Raw genomic sequence first — 23,689 nt, forward strand, 5'->3', positions numbered from 1 at the left:
TCCACCACTCTCTCAAGTCAGGTGGTACTCTCCGGGAGGGAACCTGGCCGCTCTGGCCACGGCTAACGGGACCTCGGTGTGTTTCCACCTCCACCATGGGCACCTCTGACAAAGCTGTGAGCCAGCCCTGGCCCTGGCCACTGTTTCCGGGATCAGGGTCCCTTGGCACCCCCTCCCTGTCCCGAGGAAACCTTGACCCACTGGTCACTGGCCACCCTCTGGGCGTGAGGCCGCCGCCCGGAGGGCACCGACCCCAGCCCCGACTACCACCCTCGGCCCCCACGCCCCCCGCCCCCGTCGCTGTGGCTGTCTGTGTCTGTGTGTCTGTCTCTCCTGTGCACAGGAGCACCGCGAGCGACCCTTCCCCTCGCAGCCACCTGAGCCCCTGGCCCTGGCACCCCGTCCCTGTCTCGTGAGTGTGGGCTGTGCAGGCCGCGGCAGGAGTGGAGCCCCGAGGAGCGGGGTGGTAGAGGCGGCGGCGGCGGCGGCATGGGAACACGTAGGCAGGGAGGCGGACAAAGCGGGGGCCAGGGCAGGCAGGCGGGCAGGTGGGCAGCTTAGGCGAGGCGCAGGCACGGCGCGCGGGTTGTGTCGGGTGGTCGGGCCAAGGCCGTGGGAGCGCAGGAGGGCGGGCGGCGGCGGCGGCGGCGGCGGCGGCGGAGGTGGCGGCAGGCTCTTAGGGCCAGCAGGAGGAGGCTGCAAGCGTCTACGGCCATACCACCCTGAACGCGCCCGATCTCGTCTGATCTCGGAAGCTAAGCAGGGTCGGGCCTGGTTAGTACTTGGATGGGAGACCGCCTGGGAATACCGGGTGCTGTAGGCTTTTTGCCACTCGCCGGCCCCCCACGGCCACGGCCACGCCCTGCGAGCGCCGCAGCAGACCTCCGGCTCCCCTGAGGGTCCAGCACCCCTCCGTCCCCCTCTCTCCCCCGGCTCTGTGTCTCTGTCTCCTTAGGCACCAGCAGGCCCCGCGCCCCCTGCCCAGGACCTGCCTGGGGCACCAACCGCAGTGCCCGCACCGTCCCGCCTCATACCCACCCTCTCCGGGGACCGCTCCTCCACACTTGGCGGTCCCCGCACCCCCCAGACTCGGCCCCGCGAGGGGTGGGGGTGGGCTCTGCCACCCTGGCGGGCCGGCGGCTGCCACAGCAGGTGCGGCCACCTGCTCCTTCCTGCACCATGGGCTCTGACCTCTCTTCACCCACGCGGTTGCTGGCCAAGGGGAACCACGGCGTCAGGTTCAGGGCCTCGGTGTGGCCTCTGGGAAGGAAGGAAGGAAGGAAGGAAGGAAGGAAGGAAGGAAGGAAGGAAGGAAGGAAGGAAGGAAGGAAGGAAGGAGGCGGTGAGGCCCGACCACACCTGGGGGAAACTGGGCTGTGTCCGCACGCGGCCGGCGGCCTGCCTGACCCCTTGCCCCACCCAGGGAGGATGCCCTTGTCTAGAAGATCTCTGACTAGGCATGGGGCCCTCCGCGACCCCTGCCATTGATGCGCTTGGGGTACATGCAGGGCAAAGCCGCCGCGCCAGCCCCTGCCGGCCTCTGCGGACCAAGCGCAGGCGCCCTGGGGGGAGGACAGGGGCCAGTGGGCAGGTCGCAAGGAGAAGGGGCAGGGGCAGGGCACAAGGCGCAGGGGCAAGGGCAAGGGCAAGGGCGGGAGCAAGGGGCGGCCAGCGGGACCTGTCTCTCTCAAGTCCACCACTCTCTCAAGTCAGGTGGTACTCTCCGGGAGGGAACCTGGCCGCTCTGGCCACGGCTAACGGGACCTCGGTGTGTTTCCACCTCCACCATGGGCACCTCTGACAAAGCTGTGAGCCAGCCCTGGCCCTGGCCACTGTTTCCGGGATCAGGGTCCCTTGGCACCCCCTCCCTGTCCCGAGGAAACCTTGACCCACTGGTCACTGGCCACCCTCTGGGCGTGAGGCCGCCGCCCGGAGGGCACCGACCCCAGCCCCGACTACCACCCTCGGCCCCCACGCCCCCCGCCCCCGTCGCTGTGGCTGTCTGTGTCTGTGTGTCTGTCTCTCCTGTGCACAGGAGCACCGCGAGCGACCCTTCCCCTCGCAGCCACCTGAGCCCCTGGCCCTGGCACCCCGTCCCTGTCTCGTGAGTGTGGGCTGTGCAGGCCGCGGCAGGAGTGGAGCCCCGAGGAGCGGGGTGGTAGAGGCGGCGGCGGCGGCGGCATGGGAACACGTAGCCAGGGAGGCGGACAAAGCGGGGGCCAGGGCAGGCAGGCGGGCAGGTGGGCAGCTTAGGCGAGGCGCAGGCACGGCGCGCGGGTTGTGTCGGGTGGTCGGGCCAAGGCCCACGGGAGCGCAGGAGGGCGGGCGGCGGCGGCGGCGGCGGCGGCGGCAGGCTCTTAGGGCCAGCAGGAGGAGGCTGCAAGCGTCTACGGCCATACCACCCTGAACGCGCCCGATCTCGTCTGATCTCGGAAGCTAAGCAGGGTCGGGCCTGGTTAGTACTTGGATGGGAGACCGCCTGGGAATACCGGGTGCTGTAGGCTTTTTGCCACTCGCCGGCCCCCCACGGCCACGGCCACGCCCTGCGAGCGCCGCAGCAGACCTCCGGCTCCCCTGAGGGTCCAGCACCCCTCCGTCCCCCTCTCTCCCCCGGCTCTGTGTCTCTGTCTCCTTAGGCACCAGCAGGCCCCGCGCCCCCTGCCCAGGACCTGCCTGGGGCACCAACCGCAGTGCCCGCACCGTCCCGCCTCATACCCACCCTCTCCGGGGACCGCTCCTCCACACTTGGCGGTCCCCGCACCCCCCAGACTCGGCCCCGCGAGGGGTGGGGGTGGGCTCTGCCACCCTGGCGGGCCGGCGGCTGCCACAGCAGGTGCGGCCACCTGCTCCTTCCTGCACCATGGGCTCTGACCTCTCTTCACCCACGCGGTTGCTGGCCAAGGGGAACCACGGCGTCAGGTTCAGGGCCTCGGTGTGGCCTCTGGGAAGGAAGGAAGGAAGGAAGGAAGGAAGGAAGGAAGGAAGGAAGGAAGGAAGGAAGGAAGGAAGGAAGGAAGGAAGGAAGGAAGGAAGGAAGGAAGGAGGCGGTGAGGCCCGACCACACCTGGGGGAAACTGGGCTGTGTCCGCACGCGGCCGGCGGCCTGCCTGACCCCTTGCCCCACCCAGGGAGGATGCCCTTGTCTAGAAGATCTCTGACTAGGCATGGGGCCCTCCGCGACCCCTGCCATTGATGCGCTTGGGGTACATGCAGGGCAAAGCCGCCGCGCCAGCCCCTGCCGGCCTCTGCGGACCAAGCGCAGGCGCCCTGGGGGGAGGACAGGGGCCAGTGGGCAGGTCGCAAGGAGAAGGGTCAGGGGCAGGGCACAAGGCGCAGGGGCAAGGGCAAGGGCAAGGGCAAGGGCGGGAGCAAGGGGCGGCCAGCGGGACCTGTCTCTCTCAAGTCCACCACTCTCTCAAGTCAGGTGGTACTCTCCGGGAGGGAACCTGGCCGCTCTGGCTACGGCTAACGGGACCTCGGTGTGTTTCCACCTCCACCATGGGCACCTCTGACAAAGCTGTGAGCCAGCCCTGGCCCTGGCCACTGTTTCCGGGATCAGGGTCCCTTGGCACCCCCTCCCTGTCCCGAGGAAACCTTGACCCACTGGTCACTGGCCACCCTCTGGGCGTGAGGCCGCCGCCCGGAGGGCACCGACCCCAGCCCCGACTACCACCCTCGGCCCCCACGCCCCCCGCCCCCGTCGCTGTGGCTGTCTGTGTCTGTGTGTCTGTCTCTCCTGTGCACAGGAGCACCGCGAGCGACCCTTCCCCTCGCAGCCACCTGAGCCCCTGGCCCTGGCACCCCGTCCCTGTCTCGTGAGTGTGGGCTGTGCAGGCCGCGGCAGGAGTGGAGCCCCGAGGAGCGGGGTGGTAGAGGCGGCGGCGGCGGCGGCATGGGAACACGTAGCCAGGGAGGCGGACAAAGCGGGGGCCAGGGCAGGCAGGCGGGCAGGTGGGCAGCTTAGGCGAGGCGCAGGCACGGCGCGCGGGTTGTGTCGGGTGGTCGGGCCAAGGCCCGTGGGAGCGCAGGAGGGCGGGCGGCGGCGGCGGCGGCGGCGGCGGCGGCGGCGGCAGGCTCTTAGGGCCAGCAGGAGGAAGCTGCAAGCGTCTACGGCCATACCACCCTGAACGCGCCCGATCTCGTCTGATCTCGGAAGCTAAGCAGGGTCGGGCCTGGTTAGTACTTGGATGGGAGACCGCCTGGGAATACCGGGTGCTGTAGGCTTTTTGCCACTCGCCGGCCCCCCACGGCCACGGCCACCCCCTGCGAGCGCCGCAGCAGACCTCCGGCTCCCCTGAGGGTCCAGCACCCCTCCGTCCCCCTCTCTCCCCCGGCTCTGTGTCTCTGTCTCCTTAGGCACCAGCAGGCCCCGCGCCCCCTGCCCAGGACCTGCCTGGGGCACCAACCGCAGTGCCCGCACCGTCCCGCCTCATACCCACCCTCTCCGGGGACCGCTCCTCCACACTTGGCGGTCCCCGCACCCCCCAGACTCGGCCCCGCGAGGGGTGGGGGTGGGCTCTGCCACCCTGGCGGGCCGGCGGCTGCCACAGCAGGTGCGGCCACCTGCTCCTTCCTGCACCATGGGCTCTGACCTCTCTTCACCCACGCGGTTGCTGGCCAAGGGGAACCACGGCGTCAGGTTCAGGGCCTCGGTGTGGCCTCTGGGAAGGAAGGAAGGAAGGAAGGAAGGAAGGAAGGAAGGAAGGAAGGAAGGAAGGAAGGAAGGAAGGAAGGAAGGAAGGAGGCGGTGAGGCCCGACCACACCTGGGGGAAACTGGGCTGTGTCCGCACGCGGCCGGCGGCCTGCCTGACCCCTTGCCCCACCCAGGGAGGATGCCCTTGTCTAGAAGATCTCTGACTAGGCATGGGGCCCTCCGCGACCCCTGCCATTGATGCGCTTGGGGTACATGCAGGGCAAAGCCGCCGCGCCAGCCCCTGCCGGCCTCTGCGGACCAAGCGCAGGCGCCCTGGGGGGAGGACAGGGGCCAGTGGGCAGGTCGCAAGGAGAAGGGGCAGGGGCAGGGCACAAGGCGCAGGGGCAAGGGCAAGGGCAAGGGCAAGGGCAAGGGCGGGAGCAAGGGGCGGCCAGCGGGACCTGTCTCTCTCAAGTCCACCACTCTCTCAAGTCAGGTGGTACTCTCCGGGAGGGAACCTGGCCGCTCTGGCCACGGCTAACGGGACCTCGGTGTGTTTCCACCTCCACCATGGGCACCTCTGACAAAGCTGTGAGCCAGCCCTGGCCCTGGCCACTGTTTCCGGGATCAGGGTCCCTTGGCACCCCCTCCCTGTCCCGAGGAAACCTTGACCCACTGGTCACTGGCCACCCTCTGGGCGTGAGGCCGCCGCCCGGAGGGCACCGACCCCAGCCCCGACTACCACCCTCGGCCCCCACGCCCCCCGCCCCCGTCGCTGTGGCTGTCTGTGTCTGTGTGTCTGTCTCTCCTGTGCACAGGAGCACCGCGAGCGACCCTTCCCCTCGCAGCCACCTGAGCCCCTGGCCCTGGCACCCCGTCCCTGTCTCGTGAGTGTGGGCTGTGCAGGCCGCGGCAGGAGTGGAGCCCCGAGGAGCGGGGTGGTAGAGGCGGCGGCGGCGGCGGCATGGGAACACGTAGCCAGGGAGGCGGACAAAGCGGGGGCCAGGGCAGGCAGGCGGGCAGGTGGGCAGCTTAGGCGAGGCGCAGGCACGGCGCGCGGGTTGTGTCGGGTGGTCGGGCCAAGGCCCGTGGGAGCGCAGGAGGGCGGGCGGCGGCGGCGGCGGCGGCGGCGGCGGCGGCGGCGGCAGGCTCTTAGGGCCAGCAGGAGGAAGCTGCAAGCGTCTACGGCCATACCACCCTGAACGCGCCCGATCTCGTCTGATCTCGGAAGCTAAGCAGGGTCGGGCCTGGTTAGTACTTGGATGGGAGACCGCCTGGGAATACCGGGTGCTGTAGGCTTTTTGCCACTCGCCGGCCCCCCACGGCCACGGCCACGCCCTGCGAGCGCCGCAGCAGACCTCCGGCTCCCCTGAGGGTCCAGCACCCCTCCGTCCCCCTCTCTCCCCCGGCTCTGTGTCTCTGTCTCCTTAGGCACCAGCAGGCCCCGCGCCCCCTGCCCAGGACCTGCCTGGGGCACCAACCGCAGTGCCCGCACCGTCCCGCCTCATACCCACCCTCTCCGGGGACCGCTCCTCCACACTTGGCGGTCCCCGCACCCCCCAGACTCGGCCCCGCGAGGGGTGGGGGTGGGCTCTGCCACCCTGGCGGGCCGGCGGCTGCCACAGCAGGTGCGGCCACCTGCTCCTTCCTGCACCATGGGCTCTGACCTCTCTTCACCCACGCGGTTGCTGGCCAAGGGGAACCACGGCGTCAGGTTCAGGGCCTCGGTGTGGCCTCTGGGAAGGAAGGAAGGAAGGAAGGAAGGAAGGAAGGAAGGAAGGAAGGAAGGAAGGAAGGAAGGAAGGAAGGAAGGAAGGAAGGAAGGAAGGAAGGAAGGAAGGAAGGAGGCGGTGAGGCCCGACCACACCTGGGGGAAACTGGGCTGTGTCCGCACGCGGCCGGCGGCCTGCCTGACCCCTTGCCCCACCCAGGGAGGATGCCCTTGTCTAGAAGATCTCTGACTAGGCATGGGGCCCTCCGCGACCCCTGCCATTGATGCGCTTGGGGTACATGCAGGGCAAAGCCGCCGCGCCAGCCCCTGCCGGCCTCTGCGGACCAAGCGCAGGCGCCCTGGGGGGAGGACAGGGGCCAGTGGGCAGGTCGCAAGGAGAAGGGGCAGGGGCAGGGCACAAGGCGCAGGGGCAAGGGCAAGGGCAAGGGCAAGGGCGGGAGCAAGGGGCGGCCAGCGGGACCTGTCTCTCTCAAGTCCACCACTCTCTCAAGTCAGGTGGTACTCTCCGGGAGGGAACCTGGCCGCTCTGGCCACGGCTAACGGGACCTCGGTGTGTTTCCACCTCCACCATGGGCACCTCTGACAAAGCTGTGAGCCAGCCCTGGCCCTGGCCACTGTTTCCGGGATCAGGGTCCCTTGGCACCCCCTCCCTGTCCCGAGGAAACCTTGACCCACTGGTCACTGGCCACCCTCTGGGCGTGAGGCCGCCGCCCGGAGGGCACCGACCCCAGCCCCGACTACCACCCTCGGCCCCCACGCCCCCCGCCCCCGTCGCTGTGGCTGTCTGTGTCTGTGTGTCTGTCTCTCCTGTGCACAGGAGCACCGCGAGCGACCCTTCCCCTCGCAGCCACCTGAGCCCCTGGCCCTGGCACCCCGTCCCTGTCTCGTGAGTGTGGGCTGTGCAGGCCGCGGCAGGAGTGGAGCCCCGAGGAGCGGGGTGGTAGAGGCGGCGGCGGCGGCGGCATGGGAACACGTAGCCAGGGAGGCGGACAAAGCGGGGGCCAGGGCAGGCAGGCGGGCAGGTGGGCAGCTTAGGCGAGGCGCAGGCACGGCGCGCGGGTTGTGTCGGGTGGTCGGGCCAAGGCCCGCGGGAGCGCAGGAGGGCGGGCGGCGGCGGCGGCGGCGGCGGCGGCAGGCTCTTAGGGCCAGCAGGAGGAGGCTGCAAGCGTCTACGGCCATACCACCCTGAACGCGCCCGATCTCGTCTGATCTCGGAAGCTAAGCAGGGTCGGGCCTGGTTAGTACTTGGATGGGAGACCGCCTGGGAATACCGGGTGCTGTAGGCTTTTTGCCACTCGCCGGCCCCCCACGGCCACGGCCACGCCCTGCGAGCGCCGCAGCAGACCTCCGGCTCCCCTGAGGGTCCAGCACCCCTCCGTCCCCCTCTCTCCCCCGGCTCTGTGTCTCTGTCTCCTTAGGCACCAGCAGGCCCCGCGCCCCCTGCCCAGGACCTGCCTGGGGCACCAACCGCAGTGCCCGCACCGTCCCGCCTCATACCCACCCTCTCCGGGGACCGCTCCTCCACACTTGGCGGTCCCCGCACCCCCCAGACTCGGCCCCGCGAGGGGTGGGGGTGGGCTCTGCCACCCTGGCGGGCCGGCGGCTGCCACAGCAGGTGCGGCCACCTGCTCCTTCCTGCACCATGGGCTCTGACCTCTCTTCACCCACGCGGTTGCTGGCCAAGGGGAACCACGGCGTCAGGTTCAGGGCCTCGGTGTGGCCTCTGGGAAGGAAGGAAGGAAGGAAGGAAGGAAGGAAGGAAGGAAGGAAGGAAGGAAGGAAGGAAGGAAGGAAGGAAGGAAGGAAGGAGGCGGTGAGGCCCGACCACACCTGGGGGAAACTGGGCTGTGTCCGCACGCGGCCGGCGGCCTGCCTGACCCCTTGCCCCACCCAGGGAGGATGCCCTTGTCTAGAAGATCTCTGACTAGGCATGGGGCCCTCCGCGACCCCTGCCATTGATGCGCTTGGGGTACATGCAGGGCAAAGCCGCCGCGCCAGCCCCTGCCGGCCTCTGCGGACCAAGCGCAGGCGCCCTGGGGGGAGGACAGGGGCCAGTGGGCAGGTCGCAAGGAGAAGGGGCAGGGGCAGGGCACAAGGCGCAGGGGCAAGGGCAAGGGCAAGGGCAAGGGCGGGAGCAAGGGGCGGCCAGCGGGACCTGTCTCTCTCAAGTCCACCACTCTCTCAAGTCAGGTGGTACTCTCCGGGAGGGAACCTGGCCGCTCTGGCTACGGCTAACGGGACCTCGGTGTGTTTCCACCTCCACCATGGGCACCTCTGACAAAGCTGTGAGCCAGCCCTGGCCCTGGCCACTGTTTCCGGGATCAGGGTCCCTTGGCACCCCCTCCCTGTCCCGAGGAAACCTTGACCCACTGGTCACTGGCCACCCTCTGGGCGTGAGGCCGCCGCCCGGAGGGCACCGACCCCAGCCCCGACTACCACCCTCGGCCCCCACGCCCCCCGCCCCCGTCGCTGTGGCTGTCTGTGTCTGTGTGTCTGTCTCTCCTGTGCACAGGAGCACCGCGAGCGACCCTTCCCCTCGCAGCCACCTGAGCCCCTGGCCCTGGCACCCCGTCCCTGTCTCGTGAGTGTGGGCTGTGCAGGCCGCGGCAGGAGTGGAGCCCCGAGGAGCGGGGTGGTAGAGGCGGCGGCGGCGGCGGCATGGGAACACGTAGGCAGGGAGGCGGACAAAGCGGGGGCCAGGGCAGGCAGGCGGGCAGGTGGGCAGCTTAGGCGAGGCGCAGGCACGGCGCGCGGGTTGTGTCGGGTGGTCGGGCCAAGGCCCGTGGGAGCGCAGGAGGGCGGGCGGCGGCGGCGGCGGCGGCGGCGGCGGCGGCGGCAGGCTCTTAGGGCCAGCAGGAGGAAGCTGCAAGCGTCTACGGCCATACCACCCTGAACGCGCCCGATCTCGTCTGATCTCGGAAGCTAAGCAGGGTCGGGCCTGGTTAGTACTTGGATGGGAGACCGCCTGGGAATACCGGGTGCTGTAGGCTTTTTGCCACTCGCCGGCCCCCCACGGCCACGGCCACGCCCTGCGGCGCCGCAGCAGACCTCCGGCTCCCCTGAGGGTCCAGCACCCCTCCGTCCCCCTCTCTCCCCCGGCTCTGTGTCTCTGTCTCCTTAGGCACCAGCAGGCCCCGCGCCCCCTGCCCAGGACCTGCCTGGGGCACCAACCGCAGTGCCCGCACCGTCCCGCCTCATACCCACCCTCTCCGGGGACCGCTCCTCCACACTTGGCGGTCCCCGCACCCCCCAGACTCGGCCCCGCGAGGGGTGGGGGTGGGCTCTGCCACCCTGGCGGGCCGGCGGCTGCCACAGCAGGTGCGGCCACCTGCTCCTTCCTGCACCATGGGCTCTGACCTCTCTTCACCCACGCGGTTGCTGGCCAAGGGGAACCACGGCGTCAGGTTCAGGGCCTCGGTGTGGCCTCTGGGAAGGAAGGAAGGAAGGAAGGAAGGAAGGAAGGAAGGAAGGAAGGAAGGAAGGAAGGAAGGAAGGAAGGAAGGAAGGAAGGAAGGAAGGAAGGAGGCGGTGAGGCCCGACCACACCTGGGGGAAACTGGGCTGTGTCCGCACGCGGCCGGCGGCCTGCCTGACCCCTTGCCCCACCCAGGGAGGATGCCCTTGTCTAGAAGATCTCTGACTAGGCATGGGGCCCTCCGCGACCCCTGCCATTGATGCGCTTGGGGTACATGCAGGGCAAAGCCGCCGCGCCAGCCCCTGCCGGCCTCTGCGGACCAAGCGCAGGCGCCCTGGGGGGAGGACAGGGGCCAGTGGGCAGGTCGCAAGGAGAAGGGGCAGGGGCAGGGCACAAGGCGCAGGGGCAAGGGCAAGGGCAAGGGCAAGGGCAAGGGCGGGAGCAAGGGGCGGCCAGCGGGACCTGTCTCTCTCAAGTCCACCACTCTCTCAAGTCAGGTGGTACTCTCCGGGAGGGAACCTGGCCGCTCTGGCCACGGCTAACGGGACCTCGGTGTGTTTCCACCTCCACCATGGGCACCTCTGACAAAGCTGTGAGCCAGCCCTGGCCCTGGCCACTGTTTCCGGGATCAGGGTCCCTTGGCACCCCCTCCCTGTCCCGAGGAAACCTTGACCCACTGGTCACTGGCCACCCTCTGGGCGTGAGGCCGCCGCCCGGAGGGCACCGACCCCAGCCCCGACTACCACCCTCGGCCCCCACGCCCCCCGCCCCCGTCGCTGTGGCTGTCTGTGTCTGTGTGTCTGTCTCTCCTGTGCACAGGAGCACCGCGAGCGACCCTTCCCCTCGCAGCCACCTGAGCCCCTGGCCCTGGCACCCCGTCCCTGTCTCGTGAGTGTGGGCTGTGCAGGCCGCGGCAGGAGTGGAGCCCCGAGGAGCGGGGTGGTAGAGGCGGCGGCGGCGGCGGCATGGGAACACGTAGCCAGGGAGGCGGACAAAGCGGGGGCCAGGGCAGGCAGGCGGGCAGGTGGGCAGCTTAGGCGAGGCGCAGGCACGGCGCGCGGGTTGTGTCGGGTGGTCGGGCCAAGGCCCGTGGGAGCGCAGGAGGGCGGGCGGCGGCGGCGGCGGCGGCGGCGGCGGCGGCGGCAGGCTCTTAGGGCCAGCAGGAGGAAGCTGCAAGCGTCTACGGCCATACCACCCTGAACGCGCCCGATCTCGTCTGATCTCGGAAGCTAAGCAGGGTCGGGCCTGGTTAGTACTTGGATGGGAGACCGCCTGGGAATACCGGGTGCTGTAGGCTTTTTGCCACTCGCCGGCCCCCCACGGCCACGGCCACGCCCTGCGAGCGCCGCAGCAGACCTCCGGCTCCCCTGAGGGTCCAGCACCCCTCCGTCCCCCTCTCTCCCCCGGCTCTGTGTCTCTGTCTCCTTAGGCACCAGCAGGCCCCGCGCCCCCTGCCCAGGACCTGCCTGGGGCACCAACCGCAGTGCCCGCACCGTCCCGCCTCATACCCACCCTCTCCGGGGACCGCTCCTCCACACTTGGCGGTCCCCGCACCCCCCAGACTCGGCCCCGCGAGGGGTGGGGGTGGGCTCTGCCACCCTGGCGGGCCGGCGGCTGCCACAGCAGGTGCGGCCACCTGCTCCTTCCTGCACCATGGGCTCTGACCTCTCTTCACCCACGCGGTTGCTGGCCAAGGGGAACCACGGCGTCAGGTTCAGGGCCTCGGTGTGGCCTCTGGGAAGGAAGGAAGGAAGGAAGGAAGGAAGGAAGGAAGGAAGGAAGGAAGGAAGGAAGGAAGGAAGGAAGGAAGGAAGGAGGCGGTGAGGCCCGACCACACCTGGGGGAAACTGGGCTGTGTCCGCACGCGGCCGGCGGCCTGCCTGACCCCTTGCCCCACCCAGGGAGGATGCCCTTGTCTAGAAGATCTCTGACTAGGCATGGGGCCCTCCGCGACCCCTGCCATTGATGCGCTTGGGGTACATGCAGGGCAAAGCCGCCGCGCCAGCCCCTGCCGGCCTCTGCGGACCAAGCGCAGGCGCCCTGGGGGGAGGACAGGGGCCAGTGGGCAGGTCGCAAGGAGAAGGGGCAGGGGCAGGGCACAAGGCGCAGGGGCAAGGGCAAGGGCAAGGGCAAGGGCAAGGGCGGGAGCAAGGGGCGGCCAGCGGGACCTGTCTCTCTCAAGTCCACCACTCTCTCAAGTCAGGTGGTACTCTCCGGGAGGGAACCTGGCCGCTCTGGCCACGGCTAACGGGACCTCGGTGTGTTTCCACCTCCACCATGGGCACCTCTGACAAAGCTGTGAGCCAGCCCTGGCCCTGGCCACTGTTTCCGGGATCAGGGTCCCTTGGCACCCCCTCCCTGTCCCGAGGAAACCTTGACCCACTGGTCACTGGCCACCCTCTGGGCGTGAGGCCGCCGCCCGGAGGGCACCGACCCCAGCCCCGACTACCACCCTCGGCCCCCACGCCCCCCGCCCCCGTGGCTGTGGCTGTCTGTGTCTGTGTGTCTGTCTCTCCTGTGCACAGGAGCACCGCGAGCGACCCTTCCCCTCGCAGCCACCTGAGCCCCTGGCCCTGGCACCCCGTCCCTGTCTCGTGAGTGTGGGCTGTGCAGGCCGCGGCAGGAGTGGAGCCCCGAGGAGCGGGGTGGTAGAGGCGGCGGCGGCGGCGGCATGGGAACACGTAGGCAGGGAGGCGGACAAAGCGGGGGCCAGGGCAGGCAGGCGGGCAGGTGGGCAGCTTAGGCGAGGCGCAGGCACGGCGCGCGGGTTGTGTCGGGTGGTCGGGCCAAGGCCGTGGGAGCGCAGGAGGGCGGGCGGCGGCGGCGGCGGCGGCGGCGGCGGCGGCGGCGGCAGGCTCTTAGGGCCAGCAGGAGGAGGCTGCAAGCGTCTACGGCCATACCACCCTGAACGCGCCCGATCTCGTCTGATCTCGGAAGCTAAGCAGGGTCGGGCCTGGTTAGTACTTGGATGGGAGACCGCCTGGGAATACCGGGTGCTGTAGGCTTTTTGCCACTCGCCGGCCCCCCACGGCCACGGCCACGCCCTGCGGCGCCGCAGCAGACCTCCGGCTCCCCTGAGGGTCCAGCACCCCTCCGTCCCCCTCTCTCCCCCGGCTCTGTGTCTCTGTCTCCTTAGGCACCAGCAGGCCCCGCGCCCCCTGCCCAGGACCTGCCTGGGGCACCAACCGCAGTGCCCGCACCGTCCCGCCTCATACCCACCCTCTCCGGGGACCGCTCCTCCACACTTGGCGGTCCCCGCACCCCCCAGACTCGGCCCCGCGAGGGGTGGGGGTGGGCTCTGCCACCCTGGCGGGCCGGCGGCTGCCACAGCAGGTGCGGCCACCTGCTCCTTCCTGCACCATGGGCTCTGACCTCTCTTCACCCACGCGGTTGCTGGCCAAGGGGAACCACGGCGTCAGGTTCAGGGCCTCGGTGTGGCCTCTGGGAAGGAAGGAAGGAAGGAAGGAAGGAAGGAAGGAAGGAAGGAAGGAAGGAAGGAAGGAAGGAAGGAAGGAAGGAAGGAAGGAAGGAGGCGGTGAGGCCCGACCACACCTGGGGGAAACTGGGCTGTGTCCGCACGCGGCCGGCGGCCTGCCTGACCCCTTGCCCCACCCAGGGAGGATGCCCTTGTCTAGAAGATCTCTGACTAGGCATGGGGCCCTCCGCGACCCCTGCCATTGATGCGCTTGGGGTACATGCAGGGCAAAGCCGCCGCGCCAGCCCCTGCCGGCCTCTGCGGACCAAGCGCAGGCGCCCTGGGGGGAGGACAGGGGCCAGTGGGCAGGTCGCAAGGAGAAGGGGCAGGGGCAGGGCACAAGGCGCAGGGGCAAGGGCAAGGGCAAGGGCAAGGGCAAGGGCGGGAGCAAGGGGCGGCCAGCGGGACCTGTCTCTCTCAAGTCCACCACTCTCTCAAGTCAGGTGGTACTCTCCGGGAGGGAACCTGGCCGCTCTGGCCACGGCTAACGGGACCTCGGTGTGTTTCCACCTCCACCATGGGCACCTCTGACAAAGCTGTGAGCCAGCCCTGGCCCTGGCCACTGTTTCCGGGATCAGGGTCCCTTGGCACCCCCTCCCTGTCCCGAGGAAACCTTGACCCACTGGTCACTGGCCACCCTCTGGGCGTGAGGCCGCCGCCCGGAGGGCACCGACCCCAGCCCCGACTACCACCCTCGGCCCCCACGCCCCCCGCCCCCGTCGCTGTGGCTGTCTGTGTCTGTGTGTCTGTCTCTCCTGTGCACAGGAGCACCGCGAGCGACCCTTCCCCTCGCAGCCACCTGAGCCCCTGGCCCTGGCACCCCGTCCCTGTCTCGTGAGTGTGGGCTGTGCAGGCCGCGGCAGGAGTGGAGCCCCGAGGAGCGGGGTGGTAGAGGCGGCGGCGGCGGCGGCATGGGAACACGTAGGCAGGGAGGCGGACAAAGCGGGGGCCAGGGCAGGCAGGCGGGCAGGTGGGCAGCTTAGGCGAGGCGCAGGCACGGCGCGCGGGTTGTGTCGGGTGGTCGGGCCAAGGCCGTGGGAGCGCAGGAGGGCGGGCGGCGGCGGCGGCGGCGGCGGCGGCGGCGGCGGCAGGCTCTTAGGGCCAGCAGGAGGAGGCTGCAAGCGTCTACGGCCATACCACCCTGAACGCGCCCGATCTCGTCTGATCTCGGAAGCTAAGCAGGGTCGGGCCTGGTTAGTACTTGGATGGGAGACCGCCTGGGAATACCGGGTGCTGTAGGCTTTTTGCCACTCGCCGGCCCCCCACGGCCACGGCCACGCCCTGCGGCGCCGCAGCAGACCTCCGGCTCCCCTGAGGGTCCAGCACCCCTCCGTCCCCCTCTCTCCCCCGGCTCTGTGTCTCTGTCTCCTTAGGCACCAGCAGGCCCCGCGCCCCCTGCCCAGGACCTGCCTGGGGCACCAACCGCAGTGCCCGCACCGTCCCGCCTCATACCCACCCTCTCCGGGGACCGCTCCTCCACACTTGGCGGTCCCCGCACCCCCCAGACTCGGCCCCGCGAGGGGTGGGGGTGGGCTCTGCCACCCTGGCGGGCCGGCGGCTGCCACAGCAGGTGCGGCCACCTGCTCCTTCCTGCACCATGGGCTCTGACCTCTCTTCACCCACGCGGTTGCTGGCCAAGGGGAACCACGGCGTCAGGTTCAGGGCCTCGGTGTGGCCTCTGGGAAGGAAGGAAGGAAGGAAGGAAGGAAGGAAGGAAGGAAGGAAGGAAGGAAGGAAGGAAGGAAGGAAGGAAGGAAGGAAGGAAGGAAGGAGGCGGTGAGGCCCGACCACACCTGGGGGAAACTGGGCTGTGTCCGCACGCGGCCGGCGGCCTGCCTGACCCCTTGCCCCACCCAGGGAGGATGCCCTTGTCTAGAAGATCTCTGACTAGGCATGGGGCCCTCCGCGACCCCTGCCATTGATGCGCTTGGGGTACATGCAGGGCAAAGCCGCCGCGCCAGCCCCTGCCGGCCTCTGCGGACCAAGCGCAGGCGCCCTGGGGGGAGGACAGGGGCCAGTGGGCAGGTCGCAAGGAGAAGGGGCAGGGGCAGGGCACAAGGCGCAGGGGCAAGGGCAAGGGCAAGGGCAAGGGCGGGAGCAAGGGGCGGCCAGCGGGACCTGTCTCTCTCAAGTCCACCACTCTCTCAAGTCAGGTGGTACTCTCCGGGAGGGAACCTGGCCGCTCTGGCTACGGCTAACGGGACCTCGGTGTGTTTCCACCTCCACCATGGGCACCTCTGACAAAGCTGTGAGCCAGCCCTGGCCCTGGCCACTGTTTCCGGGATCAGGGTCCCTTGGCACCCCCTCCCTGTCCCGAGGAAACCTTGACCCACTGGTCACTGGCCACCCTCTGGGCGTGAGGCCGCCGCCCGGAGGGCACCGACCCCAGCCCCGACTACCACCCTCGGCCCCCACGCCCCCCGCCCCCGTCGCTGTGGCTGTCTGTGTCTGTGTGTCTGTCTCTCCTGTGCACAGGAGCACCGCGAGCGACCCTTCCCCTCGCAGCCACCTGAGCCCCTGGCCCTGGCACCCCGTCCCTGTCTCGTGAGTGTGGGCTGTGCAGGCCGCGGCAGGAGTGGAGCCCCGAGGAGCGGGGTGGTAGAGGCGGCGGCGGCGGCGGCATGGGAACACGTAGGCAGGGAGGCGGACAAAGCGGGGGCCAGGGCAGGCAGGCGGGCAGGTGGGCAGCTTAGGCGAGGCGCAGGCACGGCGCGCGGGTTGTGTCGGGTGGTCGGGCCAAGGCCCGTGGGAGCGCAGGAGGGCGGGCGGCGGCGGCGGCGGCGGCGGCGGCGGCGGCGGCAGGCTCTTAGGGCCAGCAGGAGGAAGCTGCAAGTGTCTACGGCCATACCACCCTGAACGCGCCCGATCTCGTCTGATCTCGGAAGCTAAGCAGGGTCGGGCCTGGTTAGTACTTGGATGGGAGACCGCCTGGGAATACCGGGTGCTGTAGGCTTTTTGCCACTCGCCGGCCCCCCACGGCCACGGCCACGCCCTGCGGCGCCGCAGCAGACCTCCGGCTCCCCTGAGGGTCCAGCACCCCTCCGTCCCCCTCTCTCCCCCGGCTCTGTGTCTCTGTCTCCTTAGGCACCAGCAGGCCCCGCGCCCCCTGCCCAGGACCTGCCTGGGGCACCAACCGCAGTGCCCGCACCGTCCCGCCTCATACCCACCCTCTCCGGGGACCGCTCCTCCACACTTGGCGGTCCCCGCACCCCCCAGACTCGGCCCCGCGAGGGGTGGGGGTGGGCTCTGCCACCCTGGCGGGCCGGCGGCTGCCACAGCAGGTGCGGCCACCTGCTCCTTCCTGCACCATGGGCTCTGACCTCTCTTCACCCACGCGGTTGCTGGCCAAGGGGAACCACGGCGTCAGGTTCAGGGCCTCGGTGTGGCCTCTGGGAAGGAAGGAAGGAAGGAAGGAAGGAAGGAAGGAAGGAAGGAAGGAAGGAAGGAAGGAAGGAAGGAAGGAAGGAAGGAAGGAAGGAAGGAGGCGGTGAGGCCCGACCACACCTGGGGGAAACTGGGCTGTGTCCGCACGCGGCCGGCGGCCTGCCTGACCCCTTGCCCCACCCAGGGAGGATGCCCTTGTCTAGAAGATCTCTGACTAGGCATGGGGCCCTCCGCGACCCCTGCCATTGATGCGCTTGGGGTACATGCAGGGCAAAGCCGCCGCGCCAGCCCCTGCCGGCCTCTGCGGACCAAGCGCAGGCGCCCTGGGGGGAGGACAGGGGCCAGTGGGCAGGTCGCAAGGAGAAGGGGCAGGGGCAGGGCACAAGGCGCAGGGGCAAGGGCAAGGGCAAGGGCAAGGGCGGGAGCAAGGGGCGGCCAGCGGGACCTGTCTCTCTCAAGTCCACCACTCTCTCAAGTCAGGTGGTACTCTCCGGGAGGGAACCTGGCCGCTCTGGCCACGGCTAACGGGACCTCGGTGTGTTTCCACCTCCACCATGGGCACCTCTGACAAAGCTGTGAGCCAGCCCTGGCCCTGGCCACTGTTTCCGGGATCAGGGTCCCTTGGCACCCCCTCCCTGTCCCGAGGAAACCTTGACCCACTGGTCACTGGCCACCCTCTGGGCGTGAGGCCGCCGCCCGGAGGGCACCGACCCCAGCCCCGACTACCACCCTCGGCCCCCACGCCCCCCGCCCCCGTCGCTGTGGCTGTCTGTGTCTGTGTGTCTGTCTCTCCTGTGCACAGGAGCACCGCGAGCGACCCTTCCCCTCGCAGCCACCTGAGCCCCTGGCCCTGGCACCCCGTCCCTGTCTCGTGAGTGTGGGCTGTGCAGGCCGCGGCAGGAGTGGAGCCCCGAGGAGCGGGGTGGTAGAGGCGGCGGCGGCGGCGGCGGCGGCATGGGAACACGTAGCCAGGGAGGCGGACAAAGCGGGGGCCAGGGCAGGCAGGCGGGCAGGTGGGCAGCTTAGGCGAGGCGCAGGCACGGCGCGCGGGTTGTGTCGGGTGGTCGGGCCAAGGCCCGCGGGAGCGCAGGAGGGCGGGCGGCGGCGGCGGCGGCGGCGGCGGCGGCGGCGGCGGCGGCGGTGGCAGGCTCTTAGGGCCAGCAGGAGGAGGCTGCAAGCGTCTACGGCCATACCACCCTGAACGCGCCCGATCTCGTCTGATCTCGGAAGCTAAGCAGGGTCGGGCCTGGTTAGTACTTGGATGGGAGACCGCCTGGGAATACCGGGTGCTGTAGGCTTTTTGCCACTCGCCGGCCCCCCACGGCCACGGCCACGCCCTGCGAGCGCCGCAGCAGACCTCCGGCTCCCCTGAGGGTCCAGCACCCCTCCGTCCCCCTCTCTCCCCCGGCTCTGTGTCTCTGTCTCCTTAGGCACCAGCAGGCCCCGCGCCCCCTGCCCAGGACCTGCCTGGGGCACCAACCGCAGTGCCCGCACCGTCCCGCCTCATACCCACCCTCTCCGGGGACCGCTCCTCCACACTTGGCGGTCCCCGCACCCCCCAGACTCGGCCCCGCGAGGGGTGGGGGTGGGCTCTGCCACCCTGGCGGGCCGGCGGCTGCCACAGCAGGTGCGGCCACCTGCTCCTTCCTGCACCATGGGCTCTGACCTCTCTTCACCCACGCGGTTGCTGGCCAAGGGGAACCACGGCGTCAGGTTCAGGGCCTCGGTGTGGCCTCTGGGAAGGAAGGAAGGAAGGAAGGAAGGAAGGAAGGAAGGAAGGAAGGAAGGAAGGAAGGAAGGAAGGAAGGAAGGAGGCGGTGAGGCCCGACCACACCTGGGGGAAACTGGGCTGTGTCCGCACGCGGCCGGCGGCCTGCCTGACCCCTTGCCCCACCCAGGGAGGATGCCCTTGTCTAGAAGATCTCTGACTAGGCATGGGGCCCTCCGCGACCCCTGCCATTGATGCGCTTGGGGTACATGCAGGGCAAAGCCGCCGCGCCAGCCCCTGCCGGCCTCTGCGGACCAAGCGCAGGCGCCCTGGGGGGAGGACAGGGGCCAGTGGGCAGGTCGCAAGGAGAAGGGGCAGGGGCAGGGCACAAGGCGCAGGGGCAAGGGCAAGGGCAAGGGCAAGGGCGGGAGCAAGGGGCGGCCAGCGGGACCTGTCTCTCTCAAGTCCACCACTCTCTCAAGTCAGGTGGTACTCTCCGGGAGGGAACCTGGCCGCTCTGGCCACGGCTAACGGGACCTCGGTGTGTTTCCACCTCCACCATGGGCACCTCTGACAAAGCTGTGAGCCAGCCCTGGCCCTGGCCACTGTTTCCGGGATCAGGGTCCCTTGGCACCCCCTCCCTGTCCCGAGGAAACCTTGACCCACTGGTCACTGGCCACCCTCTGGGCGTGAGGCCGCCGCCCGGAGGGCACCGACCCCAGCCCCGACTACCACCCTCGGCCCCCACGCCCCCCGCCCCCGTCGCTGTGGCTGTCTGTGTCTGTGTGTCTGTCTCTCCTGTGCACAGGAGCACCGCGAGCGACCCTTCCCCTCGCAGCCACCTGAGCCCCTGGCCCTGGCACCCCGTCCCTGTCTCGTGAGTGTGGGCTGTGCAGGCCGCGGCAGGAGTGGAGCCCCGAGGAGCGGGGTGGTAGAGGCGGCGGCGGCGGCGGCATGGGAACACGTAGGCAGGGAGGCGGACAAAGCGGGGGCCAGGGCAGGCAGGCGGGCAGGTGGGCAGCTTAGGCGAGGCGCAGGCACGGCGCGCGGGTTGTGTCGGGTGGTCGGGCCAAGGCCGTGGGAGCGCAGGAGGGCGGGCGGCGGCGGCGGCGGCGGCGGCGGCGGCGGCGGCGGCAGGCTCTTAGGGCCAGCAGGAGGAGGCTGCAAGCGTCTACGGCCATACCACCCTGAACGCGCCCGATCTCGTCTGATCTCGGAAGCTAAGCAGGGTCGGGCCTGGTTAGTACTTGGATGGGAGACCGCCTGGGAATACCGGGTGCTGTAGGCTTTTTGCCACTCGCCGGCCCCCCACGGCCACGGCCACGCCCTGCGGCGCCGCAGCAGACCTCCGGCTCCCCTGAGGGTCCAGCACCCCTCCGTCCCCCTCTCTCCCCCGGCTCTGTGTCTCTGTCTCCTTAGGCACCAGCAGGCCCCGCGCCCCCTGCCCAGGACCTGCCTGGGGCACCAACCGCAGTGCCCGCACCGTCCCGCCTCATACCCACCCTCTCCGGGGACCGCTCCTCCACACTTGGCGGTCCCCGCACCCCCCAGACTCGGCCCCGCGAGGGGTGGGGGTGGGCTCTGCCACCCTGGCGGGCCGGCGGCTGCCACAGCAGGTGCGGCCACCTGCTCCTTCCTGCACCATGGGCTCTGACCTCTCTTCACCCACGCGGTTGCTGGCCAAGGGGAACCACGGCGTCAGGTTCAGGGCCTCGGTGTGGCCTCTGGGAAGGAAGGAAGGAAGGAAGGAAGGAAGGAAGGAAGGAAGGAAGGAAGGAAGGAAGGAAGGAAGGAAGGAAGGAAGGAAGGAAGGAGGCGGTGAGGCCCGACCACACCTGGGGGAAACTGGGCTGTGTCCGCACGCGGCCGGCGGCCTGCCTGACCCCTTGCCCCACCCAGGGAGGATGCCCTTGTCTAGAAGATCTCTGACTAGGCATGGGGCCCTCCGCGACCCCTGCCATTGATGCGCTTGGGGTACATGCAGGGCAAAGCCGCCGCGCCAGCCCCTGCCGGCCTCTGCGGACCAAGCGCAGGCGCCCTGGGGGGAGGACAGGGGCCAGTGGGCAGGTCGCAAGGAGAAGGGGCAGGGGCAGGGCACAAGGCGCAGGGGCAAGGGCAAGGGCAAGGGCAAGGGCAAGGGCGGGAGCAAGGGGCGGCCAGCGGGACCTGTCTCTCTCAAGTCCACCACTCTCTCAAGTCAGGTGGTACTCTCCGGGAGGGAACCTGGCCGCTCTGGCCACGGCTAACGGGACCTCGGTGTGTTTCCACCTCCACCATGGGCACCTCTGACAAAGCTGTGAGCCAGCCCTGGCCCTGGCCACTGTTTCCGGGATCAGGGTCCCTTGGCACCCCCTCCCTGTCCCGAGGAAACCTTGACCCACTGGTCACTGGCCACCCTCTGGGCGTGAGGCCGCCGCCCGGAGGGCACCGACCCCAGCCCCGACTACCACCCTCGGCCCCCACGCCCCCCGCCCCCGTCGCTGTGGCTGTCTGTGTCTGTGTGTCTGTCTCTCCTGTGCACAGGAGCACCGCGAGCGACCCTTCCCCTCGCAGCCACCTGAGCCCCTGGCCCTGGCACCCCGTCCCTGTCTCGTGAGTGTGGGCTGTGCAGGCCGCGGCAGGAGTGGAGCCCCGAGGAGCGGGGTGGTAGAGGCGGCGGCGGCGGCGGCATGGGAACACGTAGGCAGGGAGGCGGACAAAGCGGGGGCCAGGGCAGGCAGGCGGGCAGGTGGGCAGCTTAGGCGAGGCGCAGGCACGGCGCGCGGGTTGTGTCGGGTGGTCGGGCCAAGGCCCGTGGGAGCGCAGGAGGGCGGGCGGCGGCGGCGGCGGCGGCGGCGGCGGCGGCGGCAGGCTCTTAGGGCCAGCAGGAGGAAGCTGCAAGCGTCTACGGCCATACCACCCTGAACGCGCCCGATCTCGTCTGATCTCGGAAGCTAAGCAGGGTCGGGCCTGGTTAGTACTTGGATGGGAGACCGCCTGGGAATACCGGGTGCTGTAGGCTTTTTGCCACTCGCCGGCCCCCCACGGCCACGGCCACGCCCTGCGGCGCCGCAGCAGACCTCCGGCTCCCCTGAGGGTCCAGCACCCCTCCGTCCCCCTCTCTCCCCCGGCTCTGTGTCTCTGTCTCCTTAGGCACCAGCAGGCCCCGCGCCCCCTGCCCAGGACCTGCCTGGGGCACCAACCGCAGTGCCCGCACCGTCCCGCCTCATACCCACCCTCTCCGGGGACCGCTCCTCCACACTTGGCGGTCCCCGCACCCCCCAGACTCGGCCCCGCGAGGGGTGGGGGTGGGCTCTGCCACCCTGGCGGGCCGGCGGCTGCCACAGCAGGTGCGGCCACCTGCTCCTTCCTGCACCATGGGCTCTGACCTCTCTTCACCCACGCGGTTGCTGGCCAAGGGGAACCACGGCGTCAGGTTCAGGGCCTCGGTGTGGCCTCTGGGAAGGAAGGAAGGAAGGAAGGAAGGAAGGAAGGAAGGAAGGAAGGAAGGAAGGAAGGAAGGAAGGAAGGAAGGAGGCGGTGAGGCCCGACCACACCTGGGGGAAACTGGGCTGTGTCCGCACGCGGCCGGCGGCCTGCCTGACCCCTTGCCCCACCCAGGGAGGATGCCCTTGTCTAGAAGATCTCTGACTAGGCATGGGGCCCTCCGCGACCCCTGCCATTGATGCGCTTGGGGTACATGCAGGGCAAAGCCGCCGCGCCAGCCCCTGCCGGCCTCTGCGGACCAAGCGCAGGCGCCCTGGGGGGAGGACAGGGGCCAGTGGGCAGGTCGCAAGGAGAAGGGGCAGGGGCAGGGCACAAGGCGCAGGGGCAAGGGCAAGGGCAAGGGCAAGGGCGGGAGCAAGGGGCGGCCAGCGGGACCTGTCTCTCTCAAGTCCACCACTCTCTCAAGTCAGGTGGTACTCTCCGGGAGGGAACCTGGCCGCTCTGGCCACGGCTAACGGGACCTCGGTGTGTTTCCACCTCCACCATGGGCACCTCTGACAAAGCTGTGAGCCAGCCCTGGCCCTGGCCACTGTTTCCGGGATCAGGGTCCCTTGGCACCCCCTCCCTGTCCCGAGGAAACCTTGACCCACTGGTCACTGGCCACCCTCTGGGCGTGAGGCCGCCGCCCGGAGGGCACCGACCCCAGCCCCGACTACCACCCTCGGCCCCCACGCCCCCCGCCCCCGTCGCTGTGGCTGTCTGTGTCTGTGTGTCTGTCTCTCCTGTGCACAGGAGCACCGCGAGCGACCCTTCCCCTCGCAGCCACCTGAGCCCCTGGCCCTGGCACCCCGTCCCTGTCTCGTGAGTGTGGGCTGTGCAGGCCGCGGCAGGAGTGGAGCCCCGAGGAGCGGGGTGGTAGAGGCGGCGGCGGCGGCGGCATGGGAACACGTAGGCAGGGAGGCGGACAAAGCGGGGGCCAGGGCAGGCAGGCGGGCAGGTGGGCAGCTTAGGCGAGGCGCAGGCACGGCGCGCGGGTTGTGTCGGGTGGTCGGGCCAAGGCCGTGGGAGCGCAGGAGGGCGGGCGGCGGCGGCGGCGGCGGCGGCGGCGGCGGCGGCGGCAGGCTCTTAGGGCCAGCAGGAGGAGGCTGCAAGCGTCTACGGCCATACCACCCTGAACGCGCCCGATCTCGTCTGATCTCGGAAGCTAAGCAGGGTCGGGCCTGGTTAGTACTTGGATGGGAGACCGCCTGGGAATACCGGGTGCTGTAGGCTTTTTGCCACTCGCCGGCCCCCCACGGCCACGGCCACGCCCTGCGGCGCCGCAGCAGACCTCCGGCTCCCCTGAGGGTCCAGCACCCCTCCGTCCCCCTCTCTCCCCCGGCTCTGTGTCTCTGTCTCCTTAGGCACCAGCAGGCCCCGCGCCCCCTGCCCAGGACCTGCCTGGGGCACCAACCGCAGTGCCCGCACCGTCCCGCCTCATACCCACCCTCTCCGGGGACCGCTCCTCCACACTTGGCGGTCCCCGCACCCCCCAGACTCGGCCCCGCGAGGGGTGGGGGTGGGCTCTGCCACCCTGGCGGGCCGGCGGCTGCCACAGCAGGTGCGGCCACCTGCTCCTTCCTGCACCATGGGCTCTGACCTCTCTTCACCCACGCGGTTGCTGGCCAAGGGGAACCACGGCGTCAGGTTCAGGGCCTCGGTGTGGCCTCTGGGAAGGAAGGAAGGAAGGAAGGAAGGAAGGAAGGAAGGAAGGAAGGAAGGAAGGAAGGAAGGAAGGAAGGAAGGAAGGAAGGAGGCGGTGAGGCCCGACCACACCTGGGGGAAACTGGGCTGTGTCCGCACGCGGCCGGCGGCCTGCCTGACCCCTTGCCCCACCCAGGGAGGATGCCCTTGTCTAGAAGATCTCTGACTAGGCA

General features: G+C 70.1%; 14 non-coding genes across 14 annotated transcripts; all 14 read left to right on the forward strand.

Annotated features, from left to right (window-relative positions):
- The first annotated feature begins 704 nt into the window (after nucleotides 1–704).
- Nucleotides 705–823, forward strand: LOC142462091 (5S ribosomal RNA). The gene has a single exon (XR_012787232.1). It is a non-coding gene; the product is annotated as a 5S ribosomal RNA (ribosomal RNA).
- Nucleotides 824–2,385: 1,562 nt separating this feature from the next.
- Nucleotides 2,386–2,504, forward strand: LOC142462093 (5S ribosomal RNA). The gene has a single exon (XR_012787234.1). It is a non-coding gene; the product is annotated as a 5S ribosomal RNA (ribosomal RNA).
- Nucleotides 2,505–4,105: 1,601 nt separating this feature from the next.
- LOC142462094 (5S ribosomal RNA) lies at nucleotides 4,106–4,224 on the forward strand. Its single transcript, XR_012787235.1, has one exon. It is a non-coding gene; the product is annotated as a 5S ribosomal RNA (ribosomal RNA).
- A 1,590-nt stretch (nucleotides 4,225–5,814) lies between these two features.
- LOC142462095 (5S ribosomal RNA) lies at nucleotides 5,815–5,933 on the forward strand. The gene has a single exon (XR_012787236.1). It is a non-coding gene; the product is annotated as a 5S ribosomal RNA (ribosomal RNA).
- Nucleotides 5,934–7,533: 1,600 nt separating this feature from the next.
- On the forward strand, nucleotides 7,534–7,652 carry LOC142462096 (5S ribosomal RNA). Its single transcript, XR_012787237.1, has one exon. It is a non-coding gene; the product is annotated as a 5S ribosomal RNA (ribosomal RNA).
- A 1,585-nt stretch (nucleotides 7,653–9,237) lies between these two features.
- LOC142462097 (5S ribosomal RNA) lies at nucleotides 9,238–9,356 on the forward strand. Its single transcript, XR_012787238.1, has one exon. It is a non-coding gene; the product is annotated as a 5S ribosomal RNA (ribosomal RNA).
- Nucleotides 9,357–10,958: 1,602 nt separating this feature from the next.
- LOC142461713 (5S ribosomal RNA) lies at nucleotides 10,959–11,077 on the forward strand. The gene has a single exon (XR_012786914.1). It is a non-coding gene; the product is annotated as a 5S ribosomal RNA (ribosomal RNA).
- A 1,589-nt stretch (nucleotides 11,078–12,666) lies between these two features.
- LOC142461714 (5S ribosomal RNA) lies at nucleotides 12,667–12,785 on the forward strand. Its single transcript, XR_012786915.1, has one exon. It is a non-coding gene; the product is annotated as a 5S ribosomal RNA (ribosomal RNA).
- A 1,593-nt stretch (nucleotides 12,786–14,378) lies between these two features.
- Nucleotides 14,379–14,497, forward strand: LOC142461715 (5S ribosomal RNA). Its single transcript, XR_012786916.1, has one exon. It is a non-coding gene; the product is annotated as a 5S ribosomal RNA (ribosomal RNA).
- A 1,592-nt stretch (nucleotides 14,498–16,089) lies between these two features.
- LOC142461716 (5S ribosomal RNA) lies at nucleotides 16,090–16,208 on the forward strand. Its single transcript, XR_012786917.1, has one exon. It is a non-coding gene; the product is annotated as a 5S ribosomal RNA (ribosomal RNA).
- A 1,610-nt stretch (nucleotides 16,209–17,818) lies between these two features.
- On the forward strand, nucleotides 17,819–17,937 carry LOC142461717 (5S ribosomal RNA). Its single transcript, XR_012786918.1, has one exon. It is a non-coding gene; the product is annotated as a 5S ribosomal RNA (ribosomal RNA).
- A 1,579-nt stretch (nucleotides 17,938–19,516) lies between these two features.
- LOC142461719 (5S ribosomal RNA) lies at nucleotides 19,517–19,635 on the forward strand. The gene has a single exon (XR_012786920.1). It is a non-coding gene; the product is annotated as a 5S ribosomal RNA (ribosomal RNA).
- A 1,594-nt stretch (nucleotides 19,636–21,229) lies between these two features.
- LOC142461720 (5S ribosomal RNA) lies at nucleotides 21,230–21,348 on the forward strand. Its single transcript, XR_012786921.1, has one exon. It is a non-coding gene; the product is annotated as a 5S ribosomal RNA (ribosomal RNA).
- Nucleotides 21,349–22,926: 1,578 nt separating this feature from the next.
- Nucleotides 22,927–23,045, forward strand: LOC142461721 (5S ribosomal RNA). Its single transcript, XR_012786922.1, has one exon. It is a non-coding gene; the product is annotated as a 5S ribosomal RNA (ribosomal RNA).
- The last annotated feature ends 644 nt before the right edge of the window (nucleotides 23,046–23,689 follow it).

This window comes from Tenrec ecaudatus, chromosome 11, assembly GCF_050624435.1.
Source record: "Tenrec ecaudatus isolate mTenEca1 chromosome 11, mTenEca1.hap1, whole genome shotgun sequence".
NCBI lineage: Eukaryota > Metazoa > Chordata > Mammalia > Afrosoricida > Tenrecidae > Tenrec > Tenrec ecaudatus.